General features: G+C 34.9%; 1 pseudogene; it reads right to left on the bottom strand.

The window, feature by feature from the left end:
- Positions 1-208: 208 nt before the first annotated feature.
- Positions 209-20942, bottom strand: part of LOC130021152 (60S ribosomal protein L27-like) — a 48574-nt pseudogene continuing 27840 nt past the window's right edge.

Consider the following 20942-nt stretch of genomic DNA (forward strand, 5'->3'; position numbering starts at 1 on the left):
TAGCATGATACAATTCAGTTCCATCCATATGGTAGCAAAAGAACAATTCATCTTTTCTTTCAGATGAGTATTGCATTCTATTCTACAACTTCTTTATCCACTCATCTGTCATTGGGCACTTCAGTTGTTTCCAGATCCTTTTTAATTAAAAAAATTATTTTGTTTGTATTGTATTTCAATCATTACTCTTAATGATTGAACAAAACATTTAAAGACACAGCTTCTCGAAGCACCATTTGTTCTTGATGGTCTTGTATCTCTCCTCGAACTTGACTGTATCCTCTCACTGGGACGTGCATTTCAGAGCAGGGTTTCTGCAGACATCCTTGAGCATAGTTTTGTCCAAGGAGATTCCACAGAGAACCTGGTAGGCATGAAGTGATTGTAGTTATAAATTTTCACAAAAGACTTGATCTTTGACCATTTGGAAATTTTCTTCTTGCCCCTGATGGCTATTACTTTGTAGGGATAGCTGTCAATCCCACTACCAAGGCAAGGCTGTAGTGGTGGTCTGAGGTGTTGTCATGAAAGTCCTTTACAATGACCACTTTGTGTTCTAAGTAATGTTTGGCCATGAGTAGCACCACTTTCTTGGATTTCACAAACTTGCCCTTTTTGCACCTACAGCACCTACTCAGGCCTACAGCAGCAAGGAAAGACCTGCACTCTCAGTCTATATTTTTTTAAATTAATTTTATTATTGTGAGACTTGTTGGGCTGGAGTGATAGCACAGCAGGTAGGGTATTTCCCTTGCACGTGGCTGACCCTGTCGACCCGTGTTTGATTTCTCCACCCCTCCCGGAGAGCCAGGCAAACTACCGGGAGTTTCTCACCCGCAAAGCAAAGTCTGGCAAGCTACCCACGACATATTTGATATGCCAAACACAGTAACAAGCCTCACAATGTTACTGGGCCAGCTTGAACAAATCAATGAACAATGGGAGAACAGTTACAGTGACAATTTCATTGTAGATTATGTAATATAATTACACTAGTGTTAATGGTTATGATATTTATATAATTACTTCATCTACCCACCAAAGTGTCTCATACTCTCCACCAATGTCCTTTTGTTATTTCCAGTGTTCTACATCTTGGCTATTGTTAATATTGCTGTGATGAACATTGATGCATATCTATCTTTTTGAATTAGAGTTTAGAATCTGTTATCCTTTATATATTTGAAGTTGAAGATAATCAAATTAAGGAAATGTAAGTGATATCATATGCTAGCTATGAATCAATATAATGCATAGCTATTTTATTAATGTTATTACTGTTAACACAATATAATAATGTTAACTAAATTAATTAATAGTACTATAAGTTATTGAGAAATTGTCAGTGTCATGATTCCAGAGATTATCTTCACTTTGGCCTTATACTTCTTCACAACTTAGTAAAATGCTTGATGTCTTGATACAAGATTGATAATGAATGATTAAAAGTAGAACATATTTCTGAGTCATCTTTAAACAATAATGATCTGAACGATTTCAACTGGGCTAGCAAAGTATATTTCAAAGATTTTCAGTCACTAATACAGTTAGGAAATTAATTTTTTTACTACACTAGCAACTCAATGATGCATTTAAAATCGGTTGTTTCCAACCTTTCAAAGACCAAGGTCCTCTCCTAATGGCAAATATTTCACATCAGTAAAACCCCATTTATATGCTTTCATCAACATGGTCTTTGATTAAAAAAATAAATTTAAGTTTCCTTTAAAGTAATTTCATAATAACTGCTCTGTATCTTGTTTTTTCCACCATGTCTGAAGCTCAGAGATTGGAAGTCAAAGTTATAAATTCTCTTCTTACATTCTTGTTCTAAATAGAAAGAGAAAATGATTGCTCTGTATCTTCTATATGAAAATCTTCAATGTAATCACTAATCTCAGCATCAGTCACTCTTAAGTATTTTTAAACCTTAGCAAAAATAGATCCCTTTAATCTTGCCTCTCAGGCTTTATTTTTCCAGTACTTTATTTTTCATAGTCTTTTCTGAACCTACTCCAACGTTTCCACATTTTCAAGTTGCAGAACCCACAAGTGGTCACAGCATTGTGGTAGCACTCATTTACTAAGTGAAACACAGTGACAGGCTTCCTAAAGATATACACTTTTAAATATAGGAAACAGCAAATAAAAATTCAACTCAAGAAATAAATATTACTGAACAATTCTGGCCTCTGATGTTGGGTGAAAAAGATATCACAATATAATCCTTAAAGTTGCTGTATTTCTTGGACCTTATCTCTCCCCTACTAGTGTTATTCTGCTGTGTAATGGGATACACAGTTCATGTCTCTAAGCCATAAAAATTCAGGAATGAGTCCCATATGTACCTTTGCTTAGTCCTTATGATCTAGACTCTGATTAGCCTCTGGGCCACACAAGTTGAGTTAACGTGTCTTTCCAAACAATTCTGTTGTATTTCACTGCTTGGACTCCTGTTGGCTGACTGTTGAAATGAACAGTTGTTCTTCCTACATACTCAATCCAGCTACAGTCTCTTGGTGCATGTTCCTGGGAGCTAAACTATCACTTTTAGCATAATCTCTAAGGTATTAATAAAGCACAAATGACCTCATTTGAATCAGTGAAGGTGGGTATTAGGAACTAACTAGAGATTTTCTAAAATCCTGGGTTGGCTGCAAGTTGATGTGGTAATTTATCTAAGCCCTTCGGGCCACTTCACTGTGAAGAAGTGGGGAATATATGTTCTTGGATTTTTATTTGTGTGAGAGCTGAGAGTCTCAGAGGACAGAATGTTAATCAAGAGTTGGCAGCTTTCTCAATCTGATTTCATTTCTTCCAATGACTTTTTTTTACTCAATCTGAGTTTAATAGAGCAACAGACTTGACTCACAAGATGCATTAATTCCTAGCTTTCTCCCTTATCATCTGTGTAGTTTTTGGGCAAGTTGCTGCTCCTCTAAACTTTTTTTCTTCCCTAATACAAGAAAAATTATTTATGCCACACATGCTTTTTGATGATCAAATGAACCACTATTCAAAGATATACTGGCTAAACTATAAGACAGAATAAAAATGTAAGTAAGGTACTGTTGTAATTCTAAGTGGTAGCATCTCATAAACTGATGGTTTACTTGTGATGTTATCTTTTAGTGACCTCATAAAAAGTTGCCAAACTAAGTTCAGTGAGGAAATCCAACCTTGTTTTTGAGTGGTTTGTGAGACAAGAATACTTTTTTTTACAACTTTTAATCGTTGGGAAACAACATGGAACAAAAAGAAGAGGAAGAGGAAGGGATGGGTGGGAAGAGAGAGGACAAGAAGAAACTATAAGTTATCTACAAAACCTAAAATTATCTGGTCCTTTATAGAAAGTTACTAATCCCCTAACTGAAATAATATTTTATACTCACAGAGTTCCTCCAAAGTTCAGGTATCATCGTCTCCTGCTACTTCCATTTTATTAGCTATCTTTTCTAATTCTACCTTGTATGGTCAATGATGCAAATGCTTCCTTATATCATAATTAATAGATGGTCATAAAGATCCTTCAATCACATGTGAAAGACTTTAAAAATTCTCAAATCACATGGTTTAAGAGGCCAACAAATCCATATGCTCAAATTGAGCTGGAGGCCCATAGAATTTCAGAAAAGACCAAAGAATTTCACATTTCATATTTTTTTGTTTCCCTCCTAATAATCTGCTGCAAATAGAATTATCTTTTTTCCTCCTATCACCACCATCTTCAAAACCTCTTAATCAAAACTGATACTGGTGGCAAAGAAACTCTGACAAAATTAAATTGAACCATATGGATTCTGGATCAAGATTAAGAAAAAAATTAAAGCGTTTATTGTGTTGAAATTTTTTATGCCAATTTTCTGCTAAAAGGGAAGATTCAAAAGGTCAGGGATTTTGCAGCACAGACTTAGTGGTATATTAGTTACAGTAATTCAGCCTGAAAATTCCAGCAGAAATAAATACAATGGAATGCTACGAATTACAAGAGACCACAACTTTAATCAGCTCATGGGAAAAGAAAAACATGCATTTGCCTATTGACAGTTGATAAACTAAATCCTGAAGCTTGTTTGGAGGCCTTTAGATCACCAAAAGCTCACCACACTGCTGTTGTATTGAAGCAAACATTTTGAGCTTCACTTTCTCCCTGCTGCTTGTGATATAAAGACACATAAAGTAAAATCCAATCTGCATTCTTCTTGCAGCTACTCATTATACTCATTTAGTGGGTGTTCTATGAGTCACACAATACCCAAAAGCTTGGGAACCAATGTGGTTAGATGATAAGTAAGAGGATGACAGAAACTTTATGAATTATTTCATTATAATTTCAACATTATAATGCAACAGTGGGCTGGAGCGATAGCACAGCAGGTAAGGCGTTTGCCTTGCACGCAGCCAACATGGCCGACCTGAGTTCGATTCCTCTGCCCCTCTCGGAGAGCCCGGCAAGCTACCGAGAGTATCTCGCCCGCATGGCAAAGCCTGGCAAGTTACCCGTGATGTTTTCGATATGCCAAACACAGTAACTACAAAGTCTCCAATGGAGACGTTACTGGGCCCGCTTGAGCAAATCGATGAACAACTGAACAACGGGAGGACAGTGACAGTGAATGCAACACTAAAATCTATAAAATCAAACTTATGCAATCTGATGTCACAAATATAATGAACATCCATATAAGATAGGAAACTCACAAGTAAAGAAAATTAAGTTTTGCCACAAAAATTGGGACCAAGGGCCTAAGCAATAGTAGAGCAGGTAGGTGGCTTTCCTTGCATGCTGCCAAACCAGTTCATTCCCAGGCACCCCATATAGATCCCCCCAGGCCACTCCCAAGCTTATCAAGAGTCATCCTTGAGACAGAAGTAAGTCCTGAGCATTTCTGAGTATGGCAAACCCCCAGTTTTGAGGGGCTAGAGGAATCGTACAATGGTTAAGGCTTATGCTTGTGTGCAGCCGACCCAGGTTCAATTGCAAACAACATGTGGTCCCCTTAGTCCCTGGAGCACTATGGAGAGTGGCTAGAAAGGGACCCTCTCATCTCCTGAGTGGCATTTGTAAGCTCCCTTCCCCACAAAGCAACATTATAGGATTCTTCAACTTTTACTGAAACATAATAGTCAAATTTCATAAAATAATAAGTCAAAATAACGCCTGAATTTATAAATCCCTTCAATATTTTAAGAGTAAAAATTATACCAAAGTATATTTTGTATTTCTTATTAAATTGACCCCAAAATTCATATACAAGGAAAATGCATGGAAAAATTCAAGAATATATTTTTTTCTTTTTTTGGGTCACACCCTGCAATGCACAGGAGTTACTCCTGGTTCATGTACTCAGGAATTACTCCTGGTGGTGCTCGGGGGACCATATGGGATGCTGAGAATCGAACCCAGGTCGACTGTGTGCAAGGCAAACGCCCTACCCGCTGTGCTATTGCTCCAGCCCCAAGAATATTTTTAAAAATAAAATAACAGGGCAAACTTATTTACCTTACTAAATAGGTCATTGATTTACCTTCTACATGGCAAAATATTATCTAAATCTCCAACAATGAGAATGGTGAATAAGAAATAACAGGAATTAGGAGACTGCTTAATGAAACAGAATATTTTGGAAAAAAAACAAAAAAAAACGAAAAACAAAAAACCAATACTATATGGGAATTTATTTTCAGACCAGTAAGTCATTTGGAGACAAATGGTAGAATATTGTAAAGTCAATGTTTTGTCCTTACTCCAAAAATACATAAAAATACAGTCCAGAAAATGATTTCATTTCATTAAAATATTTTAAATATAAAATGAGGGAAAGATCCATTTTAAAAATAGTACTTGAATGGTGTGCCTGATGCCAATTATTTGATTACATAAATTTCTAAACTGTTTTATGGTGAATGTTCCATAAACAAAGCTGACGGGCAAGCCACAAGCAAGAAAATAAATGCAACATATTCAATAGATATTTTTGTAACTGTATTAAAGTCTCCCACAGAGTTAAATACTAAAAAAACAGATGGACACTATGACAGAAAAAAATGGACAAATCATGAACAAACTACAAAATAAAAAATGACCTATAAATGCATGAAAACATGCTCAAATTCATTGATTATTAGAGGAACATGAACTGCTAATAATAAGATACAAAATGTACACTTTCTTGAAGGCAATCTGGTAGCATAAATTAAAATTTGTATTTCTAGAAATTCAACTTAAGGAATTTATTAGGCAAGCATACAATTAAATACACTGGCACAAGATAATAACAAAGAATTGGGACAAAGAATTGAGAATTCAGGGTTGGAGAGATTCCTGAAAAGGCACAGAAAATTCTTTATTTACTGAAGGCCTGAATTCGATTCCCTGCCCAGTGTGGTCCCTCAAACAGCTGTGGATGCAGTCACTAAGTCAAAACAAAAAACAAGCAAGCAATAACTCATCTGTGGAATATAAAGTAACAGAATGGGAGACTAGCACTCAAGAACAGTAGAGATAAGTACCAGGAGGCTTGCTCCATAGCTTGCCTTTTTTTAGGACTACAGACCTCACATGCTGGAGTAAAAGACAGCTCAGATAGAGAAGGGGACACCAAGTATAGTGTGATTGGAGGACCCACTTGGGATGGAAGATGCATGCTGAAAGTAGACTATAGATCGAACACGATGGCCACTCAATACCTCTATTGCAAACCACAACACCCCCAAAGAGAGAGAGAACAAAAAGGAATGCCCTGCCACAAAGGCAGGGTGGGTTGGGGGTTGGGGGGTGGAAGGGATACTGGGATTATCTGTGGTAGAGAATGGGCACTGGTGGAAGGATAGGTAGTTGAGCATTGTATGACTGAAACACAAGCACGGAAGTTTGTAAGTCTGTAGCTGTATCTCATGGTGATTCACTAATAAAAATTTTTTTAAAAAAGCAAGCAATAAAACTGTACTGATTTATAAGTAACTGGTTACCTATGCAGAAAATCATTTTAGAAAACAAACTATGTACAGAAAGAGGGAATATACAGAACAATGTCCCTTTTATATTAACACTCATTATTTCTCCTTTACATTTACCTGAATGATTATAACAATAATGTCCATGCAACACTGAGCAACAAAACAAAAATCTATAGGTACTCTCTTGAAGACATATCTATAAAAATTTTAAGTGAAAAAAGTAATCAGATAATGGAACAGTATGTGTATTTTGCTTTCATTTCAGTAGAAGCAAGGGAACTGAGAGAGAGAGTAGAGAGAGAGAGAGACAGAGAGAGACAGAGACAGAGACAGAGACAGAGACAGAAAGACAGAGAAACAGAGAGACAGAGACAGAGAAAGAGGCTACAAGGAGATAGATACCAAGTGGTTTGCTACAAATATCTCTGAAATAAAGAATATAGAGGATTTTACCTATTTTCTTCTTTGTTTTACATTGAAATCTGTATCACTCTTGAAAAATGAAAAATAAATACATATTCTTAATTTTTAAAGATTGAATATTTCAATGCAAACTGAAAATTTCTGTCAAGTGTTTGGCACATAGTAGGTCTTACAATGGTTTTTATTTAATTTAGAAGAAATATCGATAGACAATTACTAAACCAGGAATACTTGGACTTTTCTAGGATCTCATTCTTTTCTGTTTGCTTCCAAATTGCAAAACAGAGATAGTATTATTAGCCAGCCTATTGAGTCAGTGTGTAGAATGTAAAAATATGTTTCTGCAAGCATAATATTTTACCTAGTTTCTTCTTTAAATGAATAACAATTGTAAAATTAATAGATGACAAACTTTATGATTATATACTGCTGCTGTCCTGGGCTTTCCTGTAATTCAGGCCAAATTTCCATTAGTCTAAATGGGAAACATCTTCAGGAAAAACTGAATTGTTGGTATAAGAATAAGTTTTTAACATGTTCCTTCCTGGGTAAATTACTCTGTGAAAGAATTAATAATTGGCTCCATGTCTGTAGTTCTAAAAGAAAGGCTGTATGTTGCCTGCAGTGAAATGTCCAACGCTAATGCTTCTTTAGGCAGTTAATAAAACATACATGCTTATTATCCAATAGCCCATTAGTGCTCCTTCAGAGTCACACGGTTGCTTTGAAATCTACAGAAGACTGCACCATAAAATAGTGATGTTCCTCGTAGGAATAAAGTGAACTTGAATTATTACTCAGTGTTTCTCAAATTCAACAGTGGCTATTAAAGTGACATCTGACTTTTAAAAAAGTAATTATTTCTCTGTTCTGCTGTGCATAGATAGATATTAGCATCTCTTTGATACTGCAATTGTATAGCACATTAAATGACATTCCAAAATCTTAATATGGAATATGAGCCCAGGAGATGGTTATTCATAGTCACAAAAATAATTCAGGCCTTAATTCAAAATTTTACACTATTGGCATACAGGCACAAAATAAAAGCACTCTAAAATTAATCAAGCAACTATTATTTGAAATATTTATTTGATAATATATAGGCAATTTTAACATCTCATTTACAAACATGAACATATTAACAAAGCCAAGGTAAATTAGAAAATCACAATTCTATATGCTGAACTAGAACAAATCGGTTTGATAGATAAGTAACATGTTACAAAACAGTGGCATTTACATTGCTTTACAAGTGCACACAGAACAGTCCTCAAAGACAGACCCAGCAGGAACACAAGATAAGTACCAAAAAACTTATGACATTTGAAGTAATACTAGTTTGTTCTGATTACAATGCATACTGGAAGAACCACAAAAAGAAAATTGGAAAAACCTCAAACATGTGAGACTAAACAATAGCCAACAGGTCAGTGAAATAATTAAATCAGAAAAAAATATATGGAGATAAATGAAAATAAAAGCATAACATATCAGACTATAGTACGATGTAGAAGTAGTACTAAGATGGAAGTTAATAGCAATTAAAACTTCATAAAGAAACAAGGAAACCTATGAATGGTTTTACTTTACAAATAAAACCACTGGGAAAGGTATAGCAAATAAAACCAATAGGAGAAGGAAAGAAATAATAAAAATCAAAGAATAAGTTAAAAATAGAAAAAAAATTAAACAAAATTCAGAACTAGTTTTAGAAAGAATTAACTAATTGATAAACCTTCTACATTTAACAAAAGAGAGAAAACACTGATAGAGTCAGAAATAGAAGTTATAACAGATACCATGGAAATATAGTCTTTGAAGAGGCAACTATTTACAGATAATGTACAAGGTTAGAATTTTAAACGAATAAAACCTACCAAGAGTGAAAGAACAAAAAGCATGAATCTTCTGAGTACAAGAATGGAAATTGAAATAGTAATAAAAAGAATCTCAAAACTATAAAAATTAAAAATAAAAGGTCTTAAGAGAGATAACTTTGTCTTTGAATTTTGAAAATTTTTTTTGTTTTTTTGTTTTTGTTTTGGGGTCACACCCGGTGCTACTCAGGGCTTATTCCTGGTTCTGCACTCAGAAGTATGCTTGGTGGGGGTCAGGAGACCCTCTGGGATTCTGGGGATCAAACCTAGGTTAGTAGCATGAAAGGCAAATGCCCTACCTACTGTACTATTACTCTGGGCCCAGAATTTTAAAAACTTTTAAGAAGGAATTTAAGCCTATTGTCCATAAGCTCCTGAAAATATTAAAGAATAAATGTGCCTGCACATTGTATGATGTTGATATCAGTGTTATTCTGATACCAAAACCATACAAGAACATCACAACAAAAAATTTTTAATTTATCTCTGATGAATATAAATGCAAAATTTCTCAATGTAATACTAACAAACTGAATTCAAAACACAGCAAAAGAATCATACACCATAACCAAAAGATGTTTATTCTAAGTATTCAAGTTTCATTCAACCTATAAAATCAATCTATGCAATAGACTATATCAATAATAGGAAAATTTAAATATATATATATGCTAATATCAATAGATGCCAAGAAAGCATTTAACACAGTTCAGCACATATTAATGATAAAATTCTCAATAAAATGTATGTAGAAGGAACATATATCAGCATGCTGGTAAAAAAAAGAATTGTTTTTACCTTTAAAATTAGGAGCAAGACAAAGGTTGTCTACTCTTAGCACTTTTATTTAATTTATATTGAAGCATTAGAGCAGTTACACAGATAGCAATAAGGAATAAGAATAAAGACTGGGAAAGAAGATAAATAATTTTTATTTGCAGATGATATAATATGTATATACATAAATTCTAAAGACTTCAACAATGAACTACAAGAAACAGTGAAGATATCATAGTGATTGCTAAAAAATCAAAAATCTATTGTGCAATCTTTCTATGTCTGTCCCTCTCTGACTCATCTGGAGAACATAAAGTAACAAAATAGGTTATTAACACCCAAGAATAGCTGAGATAAGTACCAGGAGGTTCACTCCATGGCTTTGAGGCCAGCTGCACACACTAGAGGAGAAGGCAGCTCAGATAGAGAAGGGAACACCAAATAAAGGGTGTTGGGAGGTTCCTCTCATGATGGGAGATGCGTGATGAGAGTAGACTATAGACAGAACATGATTGCCACTCAATGTCTCTTTTGCAAACCACAGCACTCAAAAGGAGAGAGAGAACAAAAGGAAATGCCCTGCCACAGAGGTAGGGTGGGATGGGGGGGATGGGGTGTGGGAGGGATACTGGTATCATTGGTGGTGGAGAATAGGCACTGGTGGAGGGATGGGTATTTGATCATTGTATAACTGAAACCCAAGCACAAAAATTTCTAAGTCTACAACTGTACCTCATGGTGTTTCACTAATAAAAGTTTGAGGAAAAAGACTATTGTGCAAATGATCAAGAAGAAGAAAATTTAAAAGCAATTTTATTTTTAGCTACATCCAAAAAAATCAGATTCCTAACAGCAGGTAAAGTCTCCAGCTTGTTTTACATGTAACTGACCCAGGTTTGATTGATCAGTTCCCGCACCCCATCTGGTCTCCAGAGCCTGACAGGTACATCCCTGCATGCAGATTCAGGAGTAAGGCCTAAGCACAGCTGGGTATAGTCAAACAACAACTAAAATGTCTGTCATGGATGCAGACTGGGTTGAGGGAAGGAGCTTGGGATATCGGTGGAAGGAAGTTTGACACAGGTAGTGAGGTTGCGTTTTGACATTGTACACTAGCCAGATGCTAGGGGTCTGTGAGCATCGTTCTGAGGACAAGTTGGATATGAAGCTTAATTGCAACAACAACAACCAAAAATCAAGTAAAAAATGTGCAAAATATTTAAATACATACTTTTCCAAAGAGGAATATAGATAAATAGTAGGCATATGGAAAAATGTCATCACTTATCATCAGGGAAATGGAGATTAAGATAAGTTGTGAGAACAACTTGCTTTAGAAGTTTTTATGATCAGGCCAGAGAGCATACTAAGGTAATTGCCTCATATATGACAGGGGATTGACCACATGTTTGAATGCCTAATATGGTTTCCTATGCACTTCCAAGAGTCAGCCCTCAGCACAGCTGAGTGTGGCCCCAAAACCAAATTAAAAAAGTAGAAACAGTAAGGGAAAAAATATTAGAGAGGTATAGGGAAAAAAATAAACTTTATACAATATTAGTAGTAATGAGAATTGGTTCAAACATTTTGGAAAACGCTATGAAATTTCCTTCAGAAGCTAAAGACAGAGCTACCAAATGATTCAGCAATCCCACTTTTGAGTATCTGAAGAATATGAAAATATTAGTACAAAAACATATTCACCCAGTGTTTATTGAAACACTATTTACCAAAGCTGAAGTATATAAACACCTGAGGTGCTTGTCAATAGATAATTGATGAAATAAAATGTGGTGCACATAAATAGTGGAATAGTATTTGACTATCAAAAAGGTAATATTTTGTCATTTGCAACAAATGGAAAGAGCTTGAGGGAACTATGAGACACAAAGAAAATCTGGGGAAAAAAGACAAACATATAATTTTACCTATGTGTGCAATGTAAGAATGTGCAATTGATGAAGAGACCAAAATAAAAACATAAACCAGTGAGTGTTGCTAAAAGAAGTATATTTACCTAAGGAGAGGTGTGGAAGAGGGTAGACAAGCAGAGGGTGTATTTTAAAAATAACGAAAGAAAGTAAAATAAAAACTAGATGTTGGCTGAAAGAGTACTTTTGTAACAATGCAAATAGGCAGTTCAAAATTACATTAGATAGCATTACATAGTCTGTTGTGTGACTATGAACCAAGGAGATGAATTTCCTTCGGCACAAAAATTTTAACTGATCTGAACACATCTGAAGCCATAAGTTTATTGTGGTCCTCTATTGGGGATAATTAACACACCCAATGTTACTCATAATTGATTACCTCTTTGTTTGAGGTACTCAACTGAAAAAGTTCCTTCTCTCAAACTGAAAGTTACTATTATAGGTTTAGGTAGATTAGTTGCTGCCTGTGTGATATGTCTTCACCATTTCAGGAATGAAAGATTGAGAAAGTGGTGGGATTTCAATTTTAGTTACTAAAATAAGAGTTTACAACAGCAACGATGAAGTAAGGGATTTGTTTGAGAAACCCAAGATGAAAATTGGGCAAGAAATGAAATGATCTTAATATGAAGGTCAATTTTGTGGGTAGAATCAAATTGAAATATCTATATACACTGAGAAAGTTTGAGAACTATCTACTGGGTAGAATAAAACATAGAATAAAAATTAATGAACCATGTCTGCAAGAATAGTCTTTGCCAAGTTAAGTGAATGAAGTAAAGGAAAAGAAGAAAGTTGGGAGGATGGATTAAAAAGAAAGGTTTTTTTTTCTCTTCTCCACTTGAAAGATCTACAAAGAATTATTCTTTTAAATGGGATATGCTTCAAATACCCTAAGTCAGAGAAACTGTCTGGTCAGAAACATTTATTGAACATCTCTTTCACATCCCCATTTAAGGTGCAAAAAGTTATTAGCTTCAGATGAGACAAACTACTTGGACAAAATACTCCAACTCTGTGAAGTCTCAGAATAGTTAAATATCTCTTTACCAAGCACAAGATGATCAATATGTGTTGATCAATAATTTCTTCATAATTGTCACTCTTAATCTTACATGCTGAAGACTAAGAAATTGTAACCTCAATTTTGCTTTATTTTTAAAATATTTTTGGATTTGGAACCACACCTAGTAGTTTTTAGGGGTTACTCCTGGCTTGGGGAACCATATGAGGTGCTGGGTATCAAAACTCAGTTAGCCATGTATAAGGCAAGTGCCTTACTAGCTGTATTCTCTTCCCATCCATTGTAATCTCAATTTTTAAGTGCTGTCTTTTTCATTTTATTTTGTGGCCTAGTTACTTCCTTTGTTCATGTACTAAATTCCCTGTTATGCAACAGCTCTAGTGAAGTGCATGAGTGAATCAAAGTATAATAAAGTAGAACCCTTGCTTTTAGGTCCTCACATTCTAATGGCGAACTATGAACACATAAATTTAAGTTGTGTGAGAATTGCTTTCATAACATAATCTTGTCTTTTCTACCATTAATTGTTTGAGATTCAATTTAAAAATGCCTCTCCAAAAGCTCCCTTGATACAAGTGGAATTACATATATCCTTACCCTTTTTCTTTCTGTAGTAAACTACTTAGTTTTAGCAAAACATTGATTTAGTTTTTCTGGATTATAGTTAATTTTGTATATACATGAATCCTGGGTAAACTGTGAACAATCTGAGATCAGACATATATCAGATCTGTTTCTTGGTGCCTAACACAGTGGTTAGCAGGCCTTAGACATTCAATGATAACTTCTAAATTGAACTCACTCCTAATGAGTTATTACATATGCCTTCCAAAGCAGCCATAGCAAGTTACAATGAGCCAATAAATATGAAGACAAAAAAAAACCAATTTATCCTTGAAGGGAAAAACTATATCCAACAGTTTGTCAACAAATTAAATTGATGTCATAACTCTAATATTGTTTTCCTGTTGGCTAATATGAGCAATCTTTTCTGGTAGTGGGGGTCTAAGAGAGAATGAGAATTAAGGGAGATTAGATTTCCTGCTAATGGTTTTCATCAAATGTAAAGAATTTTCTCATGAGTGTTTAAGTTTAGTGTCTGAGGGTCCATTTTAAATCTTCTTTAAATTGTTATTTTAGAAAAAAAGTGTTACTATTTTCAAGTGAAAAAATAAGGAAAAAATAAGAAACAGTTCAGATAATTATTTTTAAAAGGAAATAATATTGAGGAGGTATCAAATAAAAAGTTTTTCATAGACCTTAAGAAAACAATCCTAAAAAAAAGAAAGAATATCCTAAGTAGAACAATTGAAAGGAAATAAGCTAACCAAAAATAATGAATTTTGAAATAGTCTTTTCTGCCTTGTTATAATTCTATTTAGAAAATTCATAACCTCTGCTCTCTAATTATTTCTACATTGTCACCAAATAAAGGAAACTTTGGGAATTAGGCATAGAGTTGCTTTTTTTTTATTGTCCAACCTTTAATTTTACTAAACAGGGGCTTTAAAAATATTGGCAATTATTATTTATAATTTCATTATTTCATAAGAAAAATACTTCATAATTTGCAATATATAGAAGACCACAATCTCTAAGAATATACATTTAAATGGAATGAGTAAAGCTTTCAAAAGATCTATTTCACGTTTTAACTAATCTCATTTTGTTGTAGACCATTAAAAATTTTGTCATGAATTAGCAGCATACATTAGTCAATCTTTGGAGTTTCTGTGCTTTATTTATCTTCTATTTTGGTCCACATCATCCCTTCAGGCAACAAAGTGAACAGAGTCTCTTCTATGTATCAGTTGGAATGGTGCGACTATCCATCAGTGAGAGATCCTAGCACTCTTGAAGTAATTGTTTTCTGATATTGGGGTTTAATAAGCAACAGTCCCTTGCATGAAACAAAACTGAATAAACATCACAATACAAAAAATAAGACACAGCAACTTTTCTTAGGATATGTTATAGAAATGTAACTGATATGTGATAGCAGATAGCATTCTAGAAGATTTAAAATAATTGAATATGCCTTACTGAAGAGATTTCATTTTTAAAAGTCAACTAATGCTTCAGGCAATATCTGTATTCTACACATTGGAAAAATAGTCAAGCAGCATGAAGCAGCATATGGTAAAAAGTGTCTCTCCTTTGGAACCCCAGTTACTCAAATCCTTTCCTCAGAGATAACTATAGCAACTATGGTTAGCAGATTTTGTGTGTATATTTCCATAGATATTTTATGATAATGAAAACATAGATGTCTTCATTTTTGTCTTTTTTACAAAAGTTTTAATACATCTTCCAGGCTGCTCTCTATCTTGCTTTTCTAAAAGCTCCATACTTTATAAAGCTGGTCCATTGTTAGCACCACTGACCTATCTCATTTCTTTTGAATAGTTACAGTTTTTCTTTGTGTAGTTCTATGCAGTTTACTTAGTTAAATGCATTTTAAGTTGTCTTGCATTAATTGCTAATGCAAACAATACTAACATTATATTGGCATCCATATTTGTGTACCCTTATGGATTCTCTCCCTGAAAATAGAATTGTTTTGCTCAAGAATTTGTACTTGTTTTAGCACTCTCACTGCCTTTCAAGAAAAGTTTGAATATGTTAAAATATCCATACAACTCACCATCTTGTCATTTGGTTCTTTAGATTTTGTGACCCAGGTTTCTTCTTTCTTGAAACCACTGGTTTACCACATTCACCATGGGCATTAAAAAATACCAGCATCAATTCCAGAGGTTCTGTTTTAAATTGATGCTTCTAAAGTAGAGCGGTGAGTGTCTTTGAAACCCTCTTACTCCTCTCTGGAATATCCTAGCAAAAAGGTACCCTGAAGAGTAAAGAAAATTCAACAAATTGCCCCTGAATTCTTATTGCAGGAACATCAAATCATTTTTAAGGTTCTGTTATTTTGTCTTTAGGGCAGGAGAATAAAGATTCTTCTTTCTTCATCCTTGCTCTTGGCTGTTCTTTCACCAGTTAGCTAGTTTAACTTAAATAGTTCCAGAAATATAGTTGGGTCCTCTACTTCTGGATTATATATAAGCTGAAAAAATTAGTATAAGTCAGGAAAAAATCATAAATGGAGTCCAAGAGTCCATTAAGATACCAACTTCTCACCACATAGTTATTAGAAAGCCTTGGGTATTTTTCCTCTATTTCACGTTTTTTCTTTCCTTCTTGCTTATCCCCCTTTTTCACTTCATGTTACTGTTATTTTCACCTCATTCTTAAATGTACAGAGATAATCATTGTTCTGGGCATCAGATTATTGCTATTATGATATTTCAGCCACTGAATAATGATTGAAATATTGAGCTTGAATATTTCCTTATTTTTGTGTCTAGTGGAGTAAAATTATTGTACATTTTCCTGTGCTTTATATCAGAACGAACTTATCATTAGTCTTTGATAATCATTCATGCTTAGAAATTTATGGGTTCCAGAAGAAAACTGATAAAATATGCAACCCTTCACTTTAGCTGTTCACTTACAGATGCCAGAAGCTCAATCAGGCCATCTTTATAAGGCTGCTTTATAACAATTAAGCTAGCTTGGTAGGAAATTAGTTCCAGCATGTTTTATGAGAAGCTACAATTCTGGTTCAAGGAAGGAGTGCATAATCTAGCAGTTCCAAAAGGAGAATATGATAGGCAAATTTTGACATGTTTACATCTCATGGCTATTTGACAAATCATCAACACTGCACACTTGTGTGCTTCTTCCAATGTATTAAGTTAATAGGATCACAATAAAGGCTGAAGTGAGAAAGGATAGGGAGTGGAAGCTGTTCTCTGGTTGAAGTGGAATGACATGCCCTTAGTATGATAAGTCGATTCCATTCCATTAAATCACAAATCTGTCTCTTCTCTGTGCATCCCACATGAACGGCTGAAGAAAAATCGTGGAATTGCTAACACTCCTGCAGCTGTCAGGAAATGATACTAATTAGTTTAATTTGCAATAACACAAGCACTTAACTCTCCAAATAATCTAAGTTAGTAAGTCAGTTTTTATATTATGACAATGACATGTTTAAGAGACTCTGGAGCACAGCTTTTTTGACCTTTGACACACATTTCTGATAAAGAAACACATCAAAGATGTTTTGTTTCCCTTCCCCATTATTTTTTCATCTGTTTCAGAGCAAATTATTTGATAGATGAGACGGTTTGGTAACAGAAAAGAAACTGAGATTGACGTTTTTGAAAGCATACATTAGCCAAAGGTTACTTGCAGTGAAAAACCTATTACTGTACCAAGCAAATGACACCTATTAGGTCACAAATGCCCCAAGAATTCAATTGTTCATATCTTGTTTTATTCATTTTTTTTTCTGCTTTTGCCCTTTTTTGGTGATTGCAAGCTTGAGGAGCTAAAGTGGTGAGTTTCGCTTTCTCTCTAGTCCTCCCTTGCTCTCTCTCGGAACCTCAGGCTGCTACCGTTTCTGTTCCCTTCCCTGACAAGCAACTGTTTACTGTACCTCTCTCCTCTCTTTTGTATACTTTTGACATCAATGTCTCTTTCGTGAAGCCAAGGGGGAAAAGTTCTCAAAACATTTGTGTACACATTAAATCATCTTCATCTGGGATCCTCCACCTGGGACGTCATAGAAGACGTACTTTCGGTTTCCTTCAAGCTGTCCCTTCGTTTATGTCATGTTTATTTTATTTCCATATAGGACTAGGGGGTTAAGGCTGCCACAAAGCCAGAAATGATCTCAGACCCCAATGGACTCCAAGTCTGATTAACTGGGAGGTAACAGGGGAGAGGAGATTTCTAGTCATAGGTCCCCTGTTTAAAATAAAAGCTTTACATAGGTAGTTGTTATTTGTACCAGTGACTCATATTCTTATTTTAAATATTTTTTCATTATAAAGTTTAAGAGTATTAAAAATGATAGTGCCTCAAATTTAAAACAATTAAAAGTAAATAAATAACAATAAAAACAAGTAAGGCTTTGCTTAGATCTAGATAGCCCAGTAAATCTTGGAAACAGAAGTATCAGGAATTTCTGTTGTTACTCAAATGTTTGAAAAGTTGTCTGGCTGTTGGGTAAATTGTTTTCATTGCCACCCAAGGTTGAGCTAAAGTTTTAATTTTAAAGAAATTGTTGGATTTGAGTCTACTGTTCCCTTCCCAGTTATAGTTTAGAGGTAAAAAGCAAAAATTACTTTCTCCTGGAATATTTAATTAGTGACAGTTAAACTTAAGATCAAGCACCAAGTGACTGTCAGCTACTTCACTCTGTCTTGCTTTTTTAAATAAATTACTGGTTTTATAGTTTTATAGTTTAAAAAATATGCAACATTAAGATACTTTTTATCTAATGGTTTATGTGTTGATGTCAAATCCAAAATTCTATTCCAAAACATGGGTCAAATATCCTTGAAATAGGAGAAATAGTTCACAATGTTCAGGGAAGGACATTAAAATAGATACTAAATAATTTCAGTATTTGCTCAATTTGGAAATTCTACCTCACTGTATCACTAAGCCAGGACAGTTAACATCCTGTCAATGATTCCATCATAAATAAGTGTTAGTGTTGAAAGTTTTATAATTTTGTTATAAAAATTTGCTTTCTACTAAACTTTGACAAGATACACAAGATCCAATTGTTCTAGGGAGAAATTGTTTTTAAAACATTTAGGAGAATAAATAAATAAAGATGAACATATTATGAAATGAGAATCAGAAGTTTTATGGCATATTTTTAGTGGTCTAAACAGTGACATATTTAGACAAATCTTGGCCCCAAACTAAAATTTTGCAAAGAATTTACTTATCCACTGGGAACTGCTGAATAATCATGTTCCCAGTTTCCCCCTTTCTCTCATCACCAACTTTCAGAGGTATCTTGGAGGTATTTAGTGGAAAATCAGAGGAAATATAGACTATAACAGAGACAAATGTATGTACTATGAAGAAAAGGATGTTCAGCCTTTTATTTTCCTCCTAATTTTAACATTTAAGTTACATTTCCTATTTAACTTTTTCCCTCAAAATTACAATTAATTAATAACAAGGATCCTAATATTATCACTTAGCCTAAGGATAATTATGCTAAATTTACTATATTTAGTTAAAATAATGATCATGTAGAAGAGATGTTTTCTTTTCTTTTTTAAACAATGGCCTGGTAGAGTCAGTAATCTATTCAGAGTTCTCTGTTAAATTGTTTGTGTGACCTAAGTCATGTCTTTTAATCTTGTGGAGTCTTTAATTTTCTAAGCTGTTGACACTGTAGTTCATTGTCAATATGATTTTGTCATGTTAGGTGGAAAGAATATGGTTTGTGAAAGCTCTATTTCCTTTGTAGCACTTTGCAAATACCTCTCACCAAATTAACAGAGCTTATGACTTCCAAAATAATTGAGGGAAAACTTTTCACTCACATGATATATAAATTCATAGGGAATGCTTTTGGTATGCATTCTATGTACAGCTCTAATGACTGGGCAATAAAGATGCTTGTGTAAATTCTATGTGTTGAGAAGCACTTTTTAATATAATACCTTGTTTAGGACTGGAACGATAGCACAGCGGTAGGGCTTTTGCCTTGCGCCCGGCCAGCCAGGTCAAGTCGAGTTCGATTCTTTTGCTCCTCTCGGAGAGCCTGGCGAGCTACCAAGAGTATCTTGCCCGCACGGCAAGCTACGACATATTCGATATGCCAAACACAGTAACAACAAGTATCACAATGGTGATGTTACTGGGCCCGCTTGAACAAAACTATGAACAACAGGAGGACAGTGCTACAGTGCTACCTTGTTTAATTCTCAAATAGGATAAAGATGTGTCTTCACTGTTAGACAAGAATACTGAGACCAACTAGATTCAATAACTTGGCCCAAGTGGTGTAAGGGCACTTCAAAACAAAATTTGGTCCTTTATCATACCCTACTTTCTAACATTAATTTTCCTGAAAATGTGCTTCTAAAAAAAATCAGAAGAGGAGCGAGAGAATAGAACAGGAAATAAATTACCTGCCTGGCATATGACCCAGAGACCCACTGTTTCAATCCCTGGAACCACCAGACATCATTGCAGAGCAGAGAACCAGGAAATGCCCCTGAGCACTGCAGGATGTGATGCGACCCTTCCCCCAACACCCCAACAAAATAAATACATATATAAAATAAAAATCAGAAAAGCTTATTTTTAAAAATCTACTGTTGGTTGAAAGAGAACCCACCAATCTGTGTGTGTTTGTGTATTTAGTATAAGCAGATATTTTTATTTTTGTTTTGTGGCTCTGATACTCTTAGTTGAGAGCACAAACATCCTCATGTCCCACCCCTATTTTTCAGTCCTAGTCAGTGTTTAGATGTTGGAATTAATGTTCAGCTTCAGGCCCATTTCATTACAGCTGCCAGGAGGCTTATTTTCTGGCTAGTATGGCCTCTCCAAAGCAGCCAAGAAATACAGAAGCTCTCAGATTCTTATAGCTGACTGAGCTTTTTTTGACACTAGTTAGGCCCAGGATCTCAGTTTTCCAGAATAAAAGCCCCAAGGAACTGAGAAGTCACTCAGCTGGCTGGTAGAGGAGCCAAGCCATCAAAACTAGTCATCAGTGTCAGCCTAGTGCCATTCCCACACTCGGGGACAGCCTGCCCACCACCTTCACTGAGCTGGCAATGAGACCTTTACAATGAGAGTCCAGGGATAAGCCTCTTTAAATGAATCAACTAAGCCACTTATTTAAGGTCTAGCTAAGCTCCCAAATGGCTGTGTGTGTGTGTGTGTGTGTGTGTGTGTGTGTGTGTGTGTGTGTGTGTGTTTGGTGCATGAAGTCTCATACGGTACATGCACATATCGCTTACAAGCATTCCTCGGTGTTAATTCTGCTTTCTCTTTCCCAAGTTCCACACTTCTCTGTTTCCTTCTGTCCCACTCCCAATGCATATGGCATTAAGGCTGCTT

Source organism: Sorex fumeus, unplaced genomic scaffold (genome assembly GCF_029834395.1).
Source record: "Sorex fumeus unplaced genomic scaffold, SorFum_2.1 ptg000014l, whole genome shotgun sequence".
In the NCBI taxonomy this organism is placed as follows: domain Eukaryota; kingdom Metazoa; phylum Chordata; class Mammalia; order Eulipotyphla; family Soricidae; genus Sorex; species Sorex fumeus.